Source organism: Macaca thibetana, chromosome 15 (genome assembly GCF_024542745.1).
Source record: "Macaca thibetana thibetana isolate TM-01 chromosome 15, ASM2454274v1, whole genome shotgun sequence".
Lineage (NCBI taxonomy): Eukaryota > Metazoa > Chordata > Mammalia > Primates > Cercopithecidae > Macaca > Macaca thibetana.
This window is the reverse complement of record NC_065592.1, coordinates 106,100,223-106,120,383: the sequence shown is the minus strand read 5'-3', so window position 1 is coordinate 106,120,383 and position 20,161 is coordinate 106,100,223. Positions and strand designations below refer to the sequence as shown.

The following is a 20,161-nucleotide window of genomic DNA, read 5'->3' as shown; positions in this document are numbered from 1 at the left end:
CCACCAACTGGTGAAAGGATAAACAAGGCTGGTGTGGTGGCTCACGCCTGTAATCCCAGCACTTTGAAAGGCCAAGGCAGATGGATCACCTGAGGTCAGGAGTTTGAGCCCAGTCTGGCCAACATGCTGAAACCCCGTTTCTACTAAAAACACAAAAATAGCCAGGCGTGGTGGCAAGCACCTGTAATCCCAACTATTCCAGAGGCTGAGGCAGGAGAAGGCTTGAACCTGGGAGGCGGAGGCTGCAGTGAGCCAAAATCACGCCACTGCACTCCAGCCTGGGAGACACAGCAAGACTCTGTCTCAAAAAAAATTAAGATAAAGAAAATTTGATATCTATACAAGAGAATACTACTCAGCAATATAAAGAAACAATTGAGCTCAGGAGGTCGATGCCGTAGTGAGCCAAGATCACAATGCTGCACTCCAGCCTGGGAAACAGAGTGAGAACCTATTTCAAAAAAAAAAAAAAAAATTTATATATATATATAAAATCACACCAAGAATGAACCTTAAAAACATGCTAAATGAAAAAAGTCATATTCAAAGGTCTACATATTGCATGATTCTTTTAGGAATTAAGTCACCATTTTCCCCAATCACGAAAGAAGGATGTATCAAGCAGATATTATTATTATTATTTTTGAGACGGAGTCTCGCTCTGTTGCTCAGGCTGGAGTGCAGTAGTGTGATCTCGGCTCACTGCAAGCTCCGCCTCCCGGATTCACGCCATTCTCCTGCCTTAGCCTCCCGAGTAGCTGAGGCTACAGGCGCCTGCCACCAGGCCTGGCTAATTTTTTGTATTTTTAGTAGAGTTGGGGTTTCACCGTGTTAGCCAGGATGGTCTCGATCTCCTGACCTCGTGATCCACCCATCTCGGCCTCCCAAAGTGTTGGGATTACAGGCGTGAGCCACCGCGCCCAGCAGGACATGGTTTTTAAGTGCACGAATTACTGTAACAAGATGCCAGGCAAAACAAGGACTATACACACACACACACACACACACACACACACACACACACACACACCCCCACTCACCCACCCACCCACCCATACCTACTTGCATTTGAGAGCCTGTCATGTGAAATGTGCTCATGTTCAGTACTCTGGACAATATACCTAGGTGTCTAAAATGAGACCTTGGGTTTAAGAAACAGGCTACGTTACCTGAGGTAAGCTATATAATTTTCTTTTAAACATCTGTTTCTATATCAGTATTTCATTGTAAGTCATGAAAAGTCTATAAATAATAAGTTCTGCATTAGGGTAACTGCAGAGGTTCAAAGTTTGCAGTTGCCATTCAAGAGAGCAAAAATGTAACAAAAATTTTTGTTGCTGAGTATCTTGAGCCCCCATGTCTACTAATGGCAGAACACTGACATTTCATCCATTTAAGGGAATTGTCTTGACTTAAAGCAGTTTTAGGAGAGTTAGTTTATCAAATTCAAGAGGATCTAAATTTCCAAAGGGCTTAACTCATGTCATCACTAAGGAGGGGTGTCCTTACTGTCTGGTCCATACTGTCTGCTGCTTCTAAGATCCCAGTTTCAGAAATGTGGTCTTGCCGTCAGCCTCTCACCACTTCATGTTCATGCTCACGTTCATGGTCCTGCTACAGATGTCAGAGATCCATTGTCTACCATCCTTATCTAAGCCACAGGCTTCTTCCTAACTATGGGCTCTTAGCACCTTTGCTCTTCCCTCACACTTAGGGGCTTTCCCTGGACTTCCCTATGCGGGATCCTGTGAGGGGAGCTTTTCTCTGCAAGTTTCATAACCCCTGTTCACTATAAGGTAGTTCATTTTTCTCACATAATACAAAGTGTAGAGGAGACCAGATGCTGGCACTGACTCAACAGCTCAATAATGTCGGAACTCTAGGTTGGTATTATTGACCCTTAGTGGTCATAGATGGCTGCAGTAGCTCTGATCATCACACAACCACATTCAAACCTAAGCATGATGTAGGCAGGTGCAGTGGCTCACACCAGTGATCCCAGCACTCTGGGAGCCCAAGGTAGAAGGATGCCTGAGCCCAGGAGTTCAAGACCAGCCTGGACAACACAGCAAGACTCCATCTCTAAAACAGAAAAAAATTAGCCGGACATGGTGGTGTGTGCCTAAAGTCCAAGCTATCTGGGAAGCTGAGGTAGGAGGATCACTTGAGTAGGGGAGGTCAAGGCAGCAGTGAGCCGTGACCACGCCCCTGCACTCCAGCCTATGTGACAAAGCGAGACTCTGGGGTGGGGAAGAAAATAAACCTTCCTACTGCTGCTCCTTACATCTCATTAATCAAATCTGGTCACATGCCTACCCCCAGACAAAAACCTAGGGTAACTTTCCTGAGATCCATACCTCAACAAAATCAAGGTTCTCCTAGCAAGGGGATATTTGGGTAGGCAAGTAACAGTGCCTACCTGTCTTTAGCCAGAGCATTCTTCAAGTCTTTCACTGCTGTGGGGCCACGATGTACACAACCCTTCCCTAGCTTTGTGGTCTCAGGTTATGCCCTGGGGAAAAAATGCAAATCAACCATCCCCTGATCCTGGATTCCCCTTAATCCACACAGGTAGTCCCAACCATGCCCATGACAAGAGTGTGCACATGGACGTCTTCTCCAGCACTCAGCAGTCTGACTGGTTTCATTTTCTCACATCTTACTGCTTGCTAGTAACTATTCTTGGGTGGAAAAAAAGGCATGGTTCAATATGCATCTTTCTCTAGTCCACTGCATATAACTTGATGAGACCAGCTGGTTGGGGAGACCCTAACCCAGCGGTGCTAGAGGCATTAAAGACACATACAGAGAAATACAGAGGTGTGAAGTGGAAAATCAGGCGTCTCACAGCCTTCAGACATGAGAGCCCCAAACAGAGATTTCCCCATATATTTATTAACAGCAAGACAGTCATTAGTATTGTTTCTATAGATATTCGATTAACTACAAGTATCCCTTATGGGAAACGAAGGGATGGGCCGAATTAAAGGAATAGGTTGGGCTAGTTAACTGCAGCAGGAGCATGTCCTTAAGGCACAGATCGCTCATGCTATTGTTTGTGGCCTAAGAATGCCTTTAAGCGGTTTTCCGCCCTTGGGCGGGGTGTTCTTTGCCCTCATTGGTAAACCCACAACCTTCCAGTGTGGGTGTTACGGCCATCATGAACAGGTCACAGTGCTGCAGATTTTGTTTATGGCCAGTTTTGGGGCCAGTTTATGGCCAGATTTTGGAGGGCTTGTTCCCAACAATAATTCATTGTTTTCAGCTCTCCAGGTTTACCTCTTCAAATTTATGCAGAACTCCAAAAAATCATTTTCTGTGTACCTCCTTCTGACGTTTTCAGCCAATTTTGGCCTCAAAGCTAAGAACATGTTACTTGGTCATTGCCGAGTTATTTGTCCTTCCTTCCATGGGGCAGTAAACTAAGACTTTTAGCCTAATTCTCATGATGGAACAACTTCAAAGAAAAGGGAAAAACAAAGTGCTTTATTAAAATGTACCATTATGGTCAGAACTTCAATAGTGCGGAAGGCAATGTGTGCATAGGAAACAGGGAACTATATGTGAACTCTATAGTTTCTGCTCAATTTTGCTATGAACCTAAAACTGCTCTAAAAATTAAGGTTTATTACTTTAAAAAATGCTTTATTGTTCTGGTTCTGTACCAGGCCCTGTGACAGAGATCATATATATTGTAGGGTCCAAGTAATGTGGGAAGCCTCCCTCATCTAACCAGCTTTCTCTGCTCCTCTGCTTGAAATTGAAAACAGTCCCACACAACTCCGAGCCTCATCAGACTCCCAATGAAAATTTCTCAAGTCCAGGGTCAGGAGTGCTGCTCATCGGAGGCCACTTGGTGTTTTTCTTTAAATGGCAAGAGTGGAACAGAGCTTGTCAGTCCTTGCCAAGTTTTTTTTCCTAATGCTGATTACTTCAGATAACTGTCATTTCCTTTCTCCTCTCCTTCCCTACTAGTGGAACCCTGATTCTATTCAGCCTGGCAATCAGTCCTGCCAGGACCACACTTTCCAGGGTTCCTTGGTCTAAAGTAGTCTGTGACAGTTCCAAGGGATTACACATAAAGGAGTCACTAGGTGGCATTTCTTGAGAAAACTACATGAGTTCAACCATAAAAACGTCTCTTCTGCCTTTTCCATCTTCATGGTTGGAAAAATGATGTGGCCAGTTATAGCAGTCAGTTGTTACAGAGGTAACCTTGAGAATGGAAACCACGTGTTAGGGATGGAAGAAAAGCTAGAAACAATCTAGGACACCAGTCACGAAGCTTCCGTATCGCTGGGGTACCTCATTTTTACCCGTTTTTCTGATGTTACCAGTTCAATGCAGTTACACCAACACCACATGCTTACTTATGGATAGTTTTTAAGTCAAACTAAAATAAGTTATGGGTTTCTATCAAGAAGTAGGATTTCAGAATCCCAAAGGGTCTGATGCTTCCTTCAGGTCAACCATTCAACCAGCAAACAAAACATTGCTCAGGGTAAAGATTGATGACCAGTCCTAAGAGGGCTCAACTCCTTTCCCAGTCCTCACAGGACCCCAACAACAGAAAGCAAAGTAGGAAACAAAATGAGGGGAGAGCAAGGAACCTGGAAAATTATTAGTTCAACAGAGTAGAAAAAAGGCTAGCGGATGTGACTCAAGAATTTCAGTAAAAATGATTAGAGATAAATTTAGAATAAGTGAAACTAGAAATACTTTAAGAGTCTTTCTCTGTCGTCCAGGCTGGAGTGCAATAGCGCAATCTCCAGTCACTGCAACCTCCACCTCCCTGGTTCAAGCGGTTCTCTTACCTCAGCCTCACAAGTAGCTGGGATTACACGTGCCCACCACTATGCCCAGCTATTTTTTATTTTTAGTAAGATGGGGTTTCATCATGTTGGCCAGGCTGGTCTTGAACCCCTGACCTCAGGTGATCGGCCTTGCCTTGGCTTCCCAAAGTGTTGTGATTACAGGCGTGAACCACTACGCCAGGCAGAAATACTCATTTTGAAATCACCCCTAATCCTATCACACTTCATTTCCTTGCTCTTTTCCTACACATCTTCACCTAAATCAGTGCACATGAAATTGATGCAGTTTTGCCACAACTTAAAATCTTTAAAGAACTGTACCATGTAAGGTACCTTAGAAAACATACCCAACTATCTCAATTCATAAAGGAAATTTGAAGCCCCAAGTATGAGAACATCCCTAGAACCTGCTTCCTTCCTTCCACTAGAACAAGGGGCTGGGCAGCAGAGGGGCAGGATGGGAAATTCCACTGAATTTCCTTTCAGCCTTCTCACCCCTGGAGCCTTTTAAATGTATTAACTGCTCATGATCAGGCAAGGGTGATTCACACCTGTAATCCCAGCACTTTGGAAGGCCACAGTGGGTGGATCACTTGAGGCCAGGAGTTCAAGACCAGCCTGGCCAACATAGTGGAACCTCATCTCTAATAAAAATTTTAAAAATTACCTAAATCCCATCTACTCCACCCAGGAGGTGGAGGTTGCAGCAGTGAGCTGAGAGATCACACCACTGCACTCTAGCCTGGGAAACAGGGTGAGACTCTCAAAAAAAAAAAAAAAAATTAAATATACTACTGTTCAAAATAGTTGGAAAAAGATGGCATGCTAATGCACAAATTCCAGTCTCATTCTTAGAACAAATGCTCAAACTAGTGAAACGAGAGATAAGAGTTTTTACAAGGTAGTGTCTGCCTGAGCAGACTCAAACAGTAATTACTCAAGTAAAGAAAGGAGGCTGTCCTGGCCAGCACTTTGGGAGGTAAAGGTCAGAAGATAATCAGGAGTTCAAGATCAGTCTGGGCAACATGGCGAAACTCTCTCTACAAGAATAAAATTAGCCAGGCATGGCTGTGTGCACCTCTAGTTCCAGTTACTAGGAAGCTCGAGTCTGGGAGGTCAAGGCTTGCAGCAAGCTGTGATCATTTCACTACATTCCAGCATGGGTGACAGAATGAGACCATCTCAAAAACAAAAACAAAAACAAAATGGAGGGCGATCCTGAGCAGTTAATTGTCTGTAAAAAGTCACACAAGTGTTTACAAAAATGGAAGAGCTGGAAATGGCTCGCATTAGCTTTATTAACACATCTGTAAATGATCGTCCAATGACCACATTATTGCTAATGAGAAATGAAACTAAGAACAAATCATAGTAATTACAAATGAAAAATACATCTAATACTGCAAGGATGGGGATAAGTATGACTTAAAAACCACAAGTTTTGAAGTATGTAATGTTTTTATTGAAAAGATGTGTAACAAAACATGTAACACCATTACCCCGTCAAGGAAATCATTTTCATTTTATTGACCTTCCAGTTCTTATACATATTAAACAGACAAATCACTGTTACATACCATAATGAGCAGCAGCTCAATTACCCATTCCCACACCATGCAATTCCATCCCAACAGCCCCAAATTTTAAATCCAGAAGACAAACCTAGAAACATGGCAAGATAAATATTTACAGTGTAGAAAAACAGCAGTATTTCAAGTTTTGTTAAATTCTTTCCTTCAGACATAATGTAGACATCGAGACAAGAGAAACCTGAGCAAAAACAAAACCATGCTTTCTAAACTTTCCAGTGACCCCAAAAGGGAGAGACACAGCAACTAAGTATACTTCAGAAGTCTCAAATTCTCATTAGTTGACTTTCAGTTATCAATGTCAGCACCATGCTGCAGTTTATAAATCCCTAATGCAAACACTGCTCTTTGGTATTCTTGTAATGTTTTCATTTGAGAAAACCTGCAGAAAGAACTCTGCTTACACCAAAGCAAAGTAGCAAGGAAACAGGTTACCGTTGAATAATAAGGCCCTAAGAAAGGCAGCAGGTCGTATAGTTACCTCCTTGTGGGCAAAATCCCTGCCCTAAAACTATGCAACCTACTACCTCTTCCTAGGAACCCATTTTTTTTTTCTTGCTGGTCTTCTACTTGGCAGATGCACTTCAAATTAACCTGTTAAATTAGGTCATGTTCTTTTGAGTTTTGGTTCAAATTCAAACTAATCAGAATTCTTTCACTCATGCTTTTGCAAAGTTATCTGGCCATATATGACCTTGGTAAAAAGTCGCAAATATATTTGCTTAAAATGCAACCTCAGGTCACAAAGGAACAAGAAAGTAATCTAATTACATCACAGGATGTAAGCCAGTAGTCTAACACTCAGCCCACCACATATTACTGGAGTCCTGGACTTTTAAACATTTAATTACTTTTTTTGTTTGTTTGTTTTTTACAGTGTCTCGCTCTGTCACTCAGGCTGGAGTACAGTGGTGTGATCTTGGCTCACTGCAACCTCCACCTCCCGGGTTCAAGTGATTCTCCTGCCTCAGTCCCCCAAGTAGATGGGATTACAGGCGCCCACCACCACACCCAGCTAATTTTTTGTATTTTTAGTAGAAACAGGTTTTCACCATGTTAGACAAGCTGGTCTCGAACTCCTGACCTCAGATGATCCACCCGCCTCGGCTTCCCAAAGTGCTCGGATTACAGGCATGAGCCACCACGGCCGGCCTAATTTTTGTATTTTTATTAAAGACAAACCACCAGCTGGTCAGGATGGTCTTGAACTCCTGACCTCAGGTGCTCCGCCCACCTCAGCCTCCCAAAGTGCTGAGATTACGGGTGTGAGCCATGGTGCCCGACCCAATTACCAACATTTAAATATCAAATTTCATAAAATCTCCAGTCTCTCCTGGTAACTGGAAAAGTAGGTGACAATGTAAACCCTACTTGCTATCAACCACAGCAAATTAATTTACTGTATTTCCCAGTTACAGCTAGCCCCTCCTGGGCCTCTGATGGTATTTGTTTTTGACCCCTGAATTAAAGTAAACAGAAACAAATTCTGATGAATTTCATCATCATTAAAAACAAGCTTTTAGTCACTCTATCCATAAAGGCACTTTTAAAGTTTTATTTCAATTTACTTACTCTGCTTAGCTAATAATGTCCATACGTAATTAATATATAAATTAATTTTTCTGCAGGGCTTAGTTTAATTATTAAAGATACGTTTCCAACTGAAGGTGGCAACATTATGCTGGAAGAACATGTGTCAGAAAAACCACAAAATTTCATGACTGTACTTGCTACACTTTCACCAAAAGAGTTATACGTATTTTCAATTCACAAAGATTAAGCCAAAGAGAATTCTTAGAACATTCTCACTCTTCTTTGGCACATCAAAAGGCAACAAATGTCATTTTCTCCCATGTTTTTATGTGCAGTTTAGAACAAAGACCAATTATCTATGCAGCTGTCCACAGTGGATAAAACAAAAGGCATAAATTTGGTCCCGAGTAAGTCACCTGGGTTGGGCCCATCCAAAGAAGTCTGATGTTGCTACTCCCATGAAAAATACCAATGGCACTGCACAGTGATTATCTTAGATATTAAAGATAAACAAAAATTTCTCCTTAAATTTCCATTTATTAGAAATGACTGGAGAGGGAGGAACTTCTCCCTCACCTCCACACTGCCTCTTTTCCAACACAAAATAGTTTAAGCAACATGCACTTAGAGAGCTTTTAGCCTTGCTTGTTGATTACAAGACCCAAGTTAAGAGTATGGCTTGCCCATCGGAGGAAAGCTAAAACATGGGCCTTCATGGATGTTAAAATTCAAGAAAACTTTTCCAGCATTTTTTCTATTTTCTTTAAAGCAGCAACCTATGGACTTCCCCATCTGACATTTTCAAGTGATTCCACTGTGTGAATGAAGGACTACTTCAGGGTTTGAGGACAAAGCTGAGATCTTAGCACTTACCAGTGAGCAAAAGTAGAACCCAGAGCCCATCTCCCATCTCTCCTTTTCCAGCTGCTGAGTAAAGTCTGGCTCAATCAACATATCAATGAAGCAGTGCTTACAACATTCTCCAAGACCACCCAAAACCCAAACTGGAAATAATCATGATTAATCCGACTCATTTGGCTCACACAGTGCCCTTCCAATATGTATTTACCTTTACCACCCAGGACCTCACCTTGGACATGTGTACCAGGATGTAAGGCTATAAACCTATTCACAATTCCAAAAGGGCCTGGTCCTCTAATTAAGATTTCCTGAAGGCTACTTACTTACTTTCTCTACTCATTAAGATTTTTGCTTAACTTCAAATTTCTGAAATATACCATATGTGAAAAATTTAAATGTTAATCTCTGTGCTACTGTACTATACTTGAACAGAGAAAATTAACTGATAAACGGTAAATACAGAAAGTCAAAATTAATTCTTCTGAGTTTTAATATCATCTAAATAAAAACAAAATAATGCAGCAAGTCTACTCCTCAGGGAAGGCAATAGATTGTATAGTTATCTCCTGAACAGGGTAAAATCACTACCCCACAACTATACAATCTACTACCTCACTCTGATAGAGCAATCTTTTCTTCTGGAATGGAAATTACAATCTCTTTCAAAAGAAAATGTCAACATAAAATTATCAGCATCAATCAAAATAAAAAAATACATTTATTCTGACACAGAGAAATAAGACAAGAAGCAAAAGGTATCCCCACCCCCATCCAGTGTACTTGCTACAGACTTTACCTCTAAAGTAATAAACTTACAGGCCATAAACAAATGCTGCACTACATCTTTTTAAGACAAGTTAATCTTAAATATTGTACAATTAGTTAACTGACTTTCTATGAGACCGCCTGGATGCAGACTTTTCTATCACGTTAGGAAAGACAGTAGATTGTATAGTTATCTCCCAGTGGTGGGTGTGACCCTAAAACTATACAACCTACTACCTCATCCCACAGTGAAGAGAACATCCAGAGTGAATGATGAAAAGGAATCACAGCTGACCACCACAGGAAGGCTTTTTTTTTTCCTCCTCGGTAATCTTGGTTTCCTGTGTGAGTGACAAGAAAAAAAAAAGTATTAGACCATTCACTTATGTTGAAAATGAAATTTAACTCAACATTTTGGCTACATGCATAATCTATGCTGTGCTTTCTTTTCATTTCCTGTATTTCATTAATAGTATTTTAAATGCTTGGTTATCTGAATCCACTCCTAAAACCATGTATTTACAAGATTCAGAAATCACCTTCTTACCACCACCTTTTACCGAACTGTTGTTCTTATAGTTCCTATAAATGAAAATTTATGAAATAACTTATCCTTCAAGAAACAAAAAATCATTAAACACAACAGCCTCTAATTAAAAATCCAATGACTTCAAAACCCAAAAGTGCTGTATATCATGCATAATCCAAATGCACCAACGTACAATCAGATGATATAAAAAATACACACAGAGAGAAACTAATTTTTAAACGAACCTACTCATTTATCCCATGCCAGCAAACACGAAGTGGTCTTAATAGAACTAAATCAAAGATAATCACCTGGATCTGATTCAGGGTCAGGATTCTTTAGACAGAAAGGTAATACGTGCGCTGAAGGTAGAGTCCAAAATCTTTAATAACCCCAAGTAATCTAAACCGTATTATTACTCTTTAATTTACAGACTTCATATTTAGGAGGTAGCTACTACAAAGATCATTTTTTAAGATAGGGACTACATTTATTTTGTAGTCATTTAGTAATCAAAAGCACTAATTTTTAAAATTGCAAAATGTAATAAAAAACATACGGCTCAGTATAGTAGAATTTAAAGTCTAGAAATAAACCCATACATGGGTCGACTGATTTTCAACCATGCCAAGACAATTCAACTGGGAATCGTTTTTTTGTTGGTTTTTTTTGAGATGGAGTCTCTGTTGCCCAGGCTGGAGTGCAGCGGCACGATCTCGGCTCACTGCAAGTTCCGCCTCCCGGATTCACGCCATTCTCCTGCCTCAGCCTCCCGAGTAGCTGGAACTACAGGTGCCCACCACCATGCCCAGCTAATTTTTTTTGTATTTTTAGTAGAGACGGGGTTTCACTGTGTTAGCCAGGATGGTCTCGATTTCCTGACCTTGTGACCAGCCCACCTCGGCCTCCCGAAGTGCTGGGATTACAGATGTGAGCCACCGCGCCTGGCCGGGAATCATTTTTTCAACAAATAACATAGAGACAGCTGTATATCCACATGCAAAAGAATGGATTTGCATTCTTCTTTGTATACTGGTGTGCAAAACATACCACATAAAAAAGTAGCTTAAAACAATCTAATTTAATGGTAAGCAAAATTATTTTAATAGATATTTCAAAGATATAACTCATAAGCACAAATGGCCAACAGGCACATGAAAAGATACTACATTACTCATTAGGATGGCTAATAAAATTAATGAAAGTGTTGACAAGGCTGCGGAGAAAACTGGAACCCTTAGATTGTTGGTAGGAATGTGAAATGGTGCAGCTGCTTTGGAGAACAGTGTAGACAAGTCAAACAGTTGTTGTAAGAGGAATCAGAAATACGTATTTGGTGTTTGTCTCCATCTGAAGATCCTGGCTGGCATACGGCTCCTAAAACCCTCAGAATTTCCCACGTGATGAATGTCTGTTTAATGTTACTGAGTTGATTGGTGCCTCCTATCATCCCCCCAGGAGGGTGATGGTCACCAGAAAGACCAAGGTGTGATTAGTGGGGTGGAACTTTCAGACTCACCCCCTCAACCTCCAGGTAAGGCAGAGAGGATGGAGAGAGGATTGGAGGCCAATCATCAAAGGCCAATAATGTAATCAATCATGCCTAAGTATGAAACCTCCACAAAAACCCCTTAAGTGTCAGGGTTTGGAGAGCTCTGAGTTGAAAAACACATCTTCTTGCCAGGAGGGTGGTGTAACCCTAACTCCATAGATACAGAAGCTCCTCTGCTGGGAACCCTCCCGGACTTCAGCTTAAGGACCTCTTCATCTGGCTATAATAAACCAGTGACAGTTAAGTGTCTTCCTGTGTTCTGTGAGCCATCCCAGCAAATTGTAGACCCAGTGGAAGAAGTTGTGAAACCCCCTAATTTATAGCTGGTTGGTTAAAAATTCAGGCGGAAACCTGGGACTTGAAACTGGCATCTGCAGCGGGTGCAGTCTTGCATGTTAGAGCCCTCAACCTGTGAGGTTTGTACTAACTCCAGGTAGTTTCAGAATTAAATTGAATTGCAGGACACTCTGTTGGTGTCGAGTTGAAGAATTGATTGTTGATGCTGGAACTGGTTGGTGATGAGTAAAAAACAGTTCACCGTATGACCCAGCAATTCCATTTCTAGGTATATATCCTAGAGAACTGAACGTAGCTGGGTGTGGTGGTGCAGGCTTATGGTCCCAGCTGAGTTACTCAGGAGGCTGAAGCAGGAGGATAGATCGCGCCTGGGAGTTAAAGTTGCAGGGGGCTATGATCACACCACTGAACTCCAGTCAGAGCAAGAGAGTGAGACCCTGGCCCTCCCTGCAAAAAAAAAAAAAAAAAAAAAAAAAAAAAGAGCAAGAGAATTGAAAAACCATGTACTCAAATGTTCACAGCATTACTCATTTAGAGTCAATAAAAACCAGGATTCAAATCCTGGCCCTACTACTAATTCATTGTCACTGAAACCTTGCAAAAGAAATTTAGCCAAAGTCCCTCAGCTTTCCTAGCTGCAGTATCAATGTGTCTGTAAGAAAAAGGGATTAATACCATATATCCAAAATATGTAAGGCCCCACTACTTCATCATCTCTAGATGAAAACTGGTGCTAAGAAACTTAACAACTTGCCCCAAATTAGAGGAGACAGAACTGCATCACCAAACTATACTACATTTTAGACCATTTCAATTCATTTCAATTCTACAAGGCCAGGTTATGCAAAGTACGAACTTGCAGACACACTCGTCCCTAAACTCAGGCTCTTTATAAGCCAAAATATTTCCCATGAATCAGCACTGTCCTTACTTTTATTTTTCACTTTTTTATTTTTTTGAGACGAGGTCTCACTCTGTCGCCCAGGCTGGAGTGCAATTGTGTGATCTCGGCTCCTGAAACCTCCGCCTCCTGGGTTCAAGCAGTTTTCCTGCCTCAGCCTCCTGAGTAGCTCGGATTATAGGCGTGCACCATCACGCCCAGCTAATTTTTGTATTTTTAGTAAAGATGGGGTTTCACCATGTTGGCCAGGCTGTTCTCGAACTCCTGACCTCAGGTGATCTGCCTGCCCGCCTTGGCCTCCCGACGTGCTGGGATTACAGGCGTGAGCTACTGCACCCAGCCTAGTCCTTACTTTTAAAACAGTAACAGCCAAAACAAAAACAGAAACAACAACAAAAAAACACAAAACACAAAAAACAAAAATGGCTGAACGAAAAAGCATCTGGTACCTCTACTACAATCCTCAACCGCTTACCAATTTTCTCAAATTAATTTTTTTTCCAACCTTGGTGTCACATGCTTACTTCGTATTGTTCTTTCTCAATCCAGCTATATAAATACATTATTGCTAGAAAACACTCTGGTAATTTACATACCAAGTGCTATCACATGACCCTCAATTTTTTGAAAAGTATATGTATATAAATAATCCAATAAATAATATTGCTTACAAATCAATACTCTTACTCTAATGTGTTATTTTATTATATACATAAACTGATTTTATAATCTAATGGTTCCCAACCTGCAGTTCAGAAAACACTGATTAGACAAAAAAGGTGAGGAAAAGCAATGTTCAGTCAGGGTGAGCTCTCATAAATACTGAACATAATCCATGAATTTATGGATTACAAGAACCCATGGAAATATTCATTTGGAAGTTAATTAAAAATCTTAACTAACTAATCACAACTATATAATGCTTGCCTCATGGGAAAGAGTGGGTTGATAGCCAGTATACATTTAGTACTTGAAATTTTTCTGTCTACAGTTAATGCTGGCTCTCCATTTACTATGTCCTTGGACATATCATCTAATTTCTGGGCCTTTGTTTACTTCTTAGGCATGATACTACTAGCTAAATTATCAAAATTTGGGCCTTCTGATACTTATGTCTTAAAAAGTAACAAAAATACTTTTATATCCACTTTCTATCGTTATTCACATACTACCTCAATCTATAGGTGGAACTACCCTCCCATTAAAAGTTATGGCAACTGGCCATGTGTAGTGGCTCATGGCTGTAACCGCAGCACTTTGGGAGGCCAAGGCGGGCAAATCATGAGGTCAGGAGTTCGAAACCAGTCTGGCCAATATGGTGAACTCCCCTCTACTAAAAATACAAAAATTCACTGGGTGTGGTGGCATGCGCCTGTAGTCCCAGCTACTCGGGAAGCTGAGGCAGAAGAATTGCTTGAACCCGGGAGGTGGAGGTTGCAGGCAGCCAAGATCACACCACTGCACTCCAGCCTGGGCAACAGAGCAAGATGCCGTCTCAAAAAAAAAAAAAAATATGGCAACTGGCCAGGCGCAGTGGCTCACGCCTGTAATCCCAGCACTTTGGGAGGCCCAGGTGGGTGGATCACATGAGGTCAGGAGTTTCAGACCAGCCTGGCCAACATGGTGAAAACCTATCTCTACTAAAAATACAAAAATTAGCCAGGCATGGTGGCGTGCGCCTGTATTCCCAGCTACTAGGGAGGCTGAGGTAGGAGAATCGCTTGAACCCAGGAGGCAGAGGTTGCAGTGGACCAAGATTGCGCCATTACACTCCAGCCTGGGCAACGAGCAAAACTCTATTTCAAATAATAATAATAATAATAATAAATAAATTTATAGCAACTAAAAGTCAAAATTCAACTTAGATGAAATGTATCTTCAACTTATTTTTTTCAGCTGAGCAAACCAGTACAGGAAAATGGTTAACGGCAATGGTTTCTGGGTCAAGCAGCCAAGCAGCTACTCAGTGGCTGTGTTCTCTCATCGCCACTTGGGGGAACTATAACATCCACACCTCATGGGGCTGCTGTCAGGACTGTGATACACGCCAAGAAATTTAACGACTGAGAAGTTAACTCAATAAATGGCAACTGTACTTAATAAATTAATTTGACAAACTATCCTAACAGTAATTTTACCTTTCCAGATATACTTGTGATGGTTAAAAATACTATCAATTTAAAGCATACTACAAGCAGGCAAATCTATTAGTTATAGATTTGTCTATATCTACATTTACACCAAGTAAGTTTTCATAACTAAGTCATTAACATTCACATTCCTAATTTCATTTTTGTAATGAGTTTGTTTTAAATTAACATAAAAATGGTATTTTTATGGTGTACGTAAAACAGGTTTATATTATGGCTAAATCAAGTTAATTAACGTATGTACTATCCCCACAGACTTATGGTGAAAACACTGAGGAACACATTCCTAACTTTAAAATATTTTTAAAAATAGCTTCTAATTTCTTAAAATACACTAAACTTTAGTCCAAATGCAAGCACACTCTACCTTTTAAGCACTTAATATCTAGTAAGAGTTTAAATTTTCTGAGCTAAGACATTTCCCTACACTTTACACTTTTACATTAATTTAAATACTCCTATAACAAAGTAGCTCAAAAAGTTCACAAGTAAAATAAACTATTTCCTCCAGTCTCATCTTTGTTTCATATTCTATAATCAAATACAAATCAAAATTACAACACTGGCTACTATAATAGATTTCTTTCAAAATCAAATAGTTGGTTATCAACAATTATCTGACAATGATTTAGGCTGAGTATTACATTAATAAGCAAACTCTCCGATAGTATTTTGCTTCCATCGATAGAGCATGTGCAACACATGAGATAATGAATTCTTCACATTTATAACTACATTTCTCTAAAGAAATTTAACGTAATTCTAATTTAAGATTTTTATTTCTTATTCTATCAAACATCACACTAACCCTGAGATTAAGTTTGAAATGGCCAAGTACTAGGTCAGGTTTGAATGGCTAAGTACTAGGACTATTCCTTATTTCCTTTCACTTTTAGACACATAGCAGACACTTAAGATAGTCTTAAAGAATATCCAACTTGGCTGGCTTGTCTTGCTGACCATTATACATAAACCATTATTTCTCAACCCTTTAAAAATCTTCTGCCTTCCTATCCTCCATTACACTGTTATGTTCCTGGGTTGAAAAAACCACTATGTAATGTACACATCCCTCCAGCCAAGAAAAAAAGTAGGGTCTAATTATTTAATCTAGATTCCACAGTTTACTATAATTAACTGGATCCTTAGTAGGCAATTCATAGTCTATACTGCGCAAGAGTGAATTCATTAAGAAAAAAGTTCTCTTCTAAGCATTCAAGAATTATGTAAGTGGCCAATAAAAATGTGGGGTGGGTTTCTCAGGTGACCAAAAAAGTACTGTAACTTCCTGTTAATAAAAAATTCACACAAAGCAGAAAAATATCCTCAGGGGATTGCTTCCAGGATACTTCCTTCTCCCGGAGGAAACAAGTCCCTTATAAAATGTGTCATATTTGCATGTAACCTGCACACATCCTCCTATATAACTTAAAATACCTAATACGATGTAAAATTACGTAGTCACTATACTATATTGTTTTTGTTTGTATTATTTTTGTTGTATATACTTTTTTTCTCCAAATATTTTCCATCCGAGGTTGAATTCAAGGATGCAAAATCCTTGGACAGAAAGGCCAACTGTGCTTAACAGAAAAGCAAAATACTCCCAACTTGTATACATTATGTTATTGTAGAACAATCACCCAAAATGTCTTATTCTTAGAGAAGCAAAAGAAACTTAAAAGTATAGCTGTCAGCTGCCTCAAAATACTTCAATCTTGTATCTAGAAAGGGCCTAAGAAATCACCTGATTCAGCCAGGAACCCAGTGGCTCACACCTGTAATCTTAGCACTTTGGGAGGCTGAGGAAGGAGGATCACTTGAGCTCAGGAGTTGGAGACCAGCCTGGGCAACATAGTGAGACTTTGTTTCTATCGTTAAAAAAAGAAAAAAGAAAAAAAAAATCACCTAATGCAATTTCTTCACAATTGAGATGAAACTGTGGAGAGACAACATTTTTGACTGTTTATCTGAAACTACAACTATTCAGCAAGAGAAATCTAATTTTAAAAAATCTAATTTTTTTTAAAAACAGTGCACTAAAACTGCACTGTTCATTTGGTAGCTGTTAGTCACATGTCACTACTGAGCACCTGAAATGTGATTAGCCCCAAGTGTATGTGCCACAAGTGTAAAACACAGTCTGGATTTCAAAGACTTAGTACCAAAAATAGAGTAATGGCTCTCATATTTTGTCTGTTTATTTAATGAAGTCCATTCTTAAGTGATTATACAATGCTCAGAACACCCACACAGGCAAAAAGCATATACCGATCAGTCCTGAGGTCACATTAGGCAATGCTGACAACTCACTACTGGGGATTCGGATTCTTCTAGTCTCATCTAGACACGGACAGATAATTGGCAATTAATACTCTGGGATGGAAAAGATCTCTTATGGTCTAAAGAAAAGCTTCGCAGGCTATTAAAAAATACTATGATTAAAACGCATACTAGTCATGGATGGCAAATTTATTTCCCAACTTGTGAAAACTAAAGTGAGCGGCTCATGTTCCTCGAAATATAAACAGCCCATTTAATACTCCTTAAAAAATATTAAACTATAATACCTTATACAATGCTATTAACGAGAAAAACACCCTACAGAATAAGTTTTTCAACTTTTGACGCTCAGCTTCACAGGATTATTTTGCAGGAATACACGTGTCGAGCTGCATCACCACGCTATTTTGTATTCAATTGAATATTTTCTACTTTCACAAAAACTCGGATCACCACCCACTAAAGTGACTTCATGACACAATGACTCAGGACCTACAGTTTCAAACACTAGTTTGGCGCTCTTAACACTCAGTAATTCCCATATGAGAAGTTATACTATCTTAGCTATTAAAATAAAAAATACACAATGTCTAGTGTACTGCTCTCTAACCCAAGAAATGTCTAGTTAAAGGAACAAAATGACCTTAAGGTATAAACATTTGAGACTAACTTTTTAATACTTCTTCACTCTGTAAAACTGAACGCAGTTACTTACACATTTTCGTTTTAGAAATGGTTTTGTTTCACTCCACTTTTCACACTTGCAAGATTCTTAAGGGTCTCAAGTTCAACAGAGCTTCAATTTAAGTGAGGGGAACCCACAGCCTATCTACACATAAAAATACTCTCTAATTGTCACTGCAATGTAACTATCCAAAAAAGTTAACTTTTTCCCTCACACTGTAATTGTACCTAAGTGATACATTTTAAAATGCTATTTAATACCACTGAATTCACAAGACGTCATGAAATTTGTCTATTCTCAAAGCTGAGGTTTCAAAGTAAACTTTTAACAAATATGTATAATAAATCAAACATTCTCACAAAACCCAAAGTAACTTCCAAGTTTTCACTTCCCTAAGTACACGTACTTCCTGAATATACAGTAAATAAAACCAGGCCCTGCCAAACACCAAAAGAATTCTGGATATAAACTATTATTTCCTAAACTACACATAAATTTGGAAATTGACATTCAATGTTCTTACACTTCAGGCCAACAGAAATAAATGCAAAGGAATGCCACATGATGTTTTAACTTTAGGAACTGGATGCCAAGAAAGCAGTATTTATCAATGAGGTTAAAAAGCAAAACTCAACCAGTTTCCTGATTTACCTCAACATTTTAACATTCCCTGTCTTCTCTGCCTTTTTTCTTGTCTGCCCACCCTCTCATTAGTCAATTTTTTAAAAACCGGAAAGTTGAAAAATACATACCATCACCTCTGACACAGAATCTACTGTAAAAAGTTGAAAGACCGAAGGGCATTACTGGCCAAGGACATACAGGTTACCACATTCCTCACACTGGAGCCCGCCGGGGAAGTTTATCAGCAAGCCTTCTCCAGGCACTCCGTTCCAAGAGTTTGTAGTGTCGAGTCAAAAGGCCAGCGCTGTTTCCGGTGACACCGAGTCCCAAATCTCCAAGCCCCGTCCCCCGGGATACGATTTCCTCCCGCTCCCGCGTTCCCCTCCCCCTCGCCAAGGACGGCTGCCGCAGCGGACCTCCAGCCGCAGCAGCTGCTTCAGGAAGGGAGGCTGCACTTGGCCGCGGGGAGCAGGGGCATACAGCCAGCCACGACTCTCCCGCCCTCCCCGCCCGCGCCTTCCCGCCCCGTCCCCCCGCCCCTCGCACTTCCTACCTTCCCTCCTTCATCCCAACCCCCAAGGCCAAGGTCTCCCCGGCCCACAAACATGATAGCGGAAGTGACGTCAGAGGCACCTGGCGGCGCCTACATCCAGTCACGCCACAGTATGAGGCGGCGCCGGCCAACAGGCGCCGGCCGGAGGGCGGGCCTTCCGCCCGCCCCAAGTTTGATTGAAGCGGGGGGAAGGGCGGGGTAAGGAATGTGAAGAATGACCCCCCTCCCCCGCCCTGTCGGTGAGGAGCTGGGCGGGAAGCGGAGGGGGTTGGGGCCGGCCCCGCGGCGGCCACGCGGCACCCCTCCCCCGTGCCCCGAGCGCCCGCAACCTCCGCTCGCGACCCGCCGGCCTCCCGGGACCACTCACCCGCTGGAGGCGGCAGGCCGTCCCACGAGTCCCAGCCCGCGCTAGCCGGACGGGCGCGGGCCGGCCCACGGCTCTCCCATTCTGCCCACCCGCTGCCGCGAGTCTCGGGGAGAAAAAATGGCGACGGACCCGCGCTCGCCGCCGCGGCCGCCATACCCACCTCGCGCTCGCGGAGAGGGCCGTCGCCGCCGCGGGAATGTCCCGGCTCTCGGGCCCGCCGCCGCCGGGAGAGCAGCGCGCCAGGACCCGGATGAAGGCGCGGGCGTGCGCCGCCGCGGCGGCCTGAGGGAAACCAGCGCGGGCGCCGGGAGGCCGATGCAGGGGCGGGCGCCACGGAAAGCGCTCAAGCCCATTGGTGAAGCCGTCTGATTGAAGTGCGCGTCGCTCTTTCGCCTTGGCCTAGCTGAGCTCGTCCGTCCCCCCGACTGGAGGGCGGCGGCTGGGCCCGCCTCGCGCGGGGCGTCCACCGCGGGGAAGGCGGGTCTGGCCCGCCTACCAATACCATCTCCTTCTTTCCTATTGGAGGGCTGGGAGAGTGGCGGGAGTGGTGTCCTCCGGGCCCCGCCCTTTGCGCGTGATGGGCTGGCTGTGTCACGTGGCCGCTGAACGCACTTCCCGCGGGGCGGGGCGGCTGCTTTGCTTCCTCAGGCTTCTGGGG

The 20,161-nt window shown here is 41.9% G+C and overlaps 1 long non-coding RNA gene across 1 annotated transcript; it reads right to left on the bottom strand.

Moving 5' to 3' along the window:
- Positions 1–6,253: 6,253 nt before the first annotated feature.
- Positions 6,254–19,787, bottom strand: LOC126937712 (uncharacterized). The gene is made up of 2 exons (XR_007719826.1): positions 19,664–19,787; positions 6,254–9,903 (listed from the first exon to the last, which is right to left on the bottom strand). It is a non-coding gene; the product is annotated as an uncharacterized LOC126937712 (long non-coding RNA).
- Between the last annotated feature and the right edge of the window lie 374 nt (positions 19,788–20,161).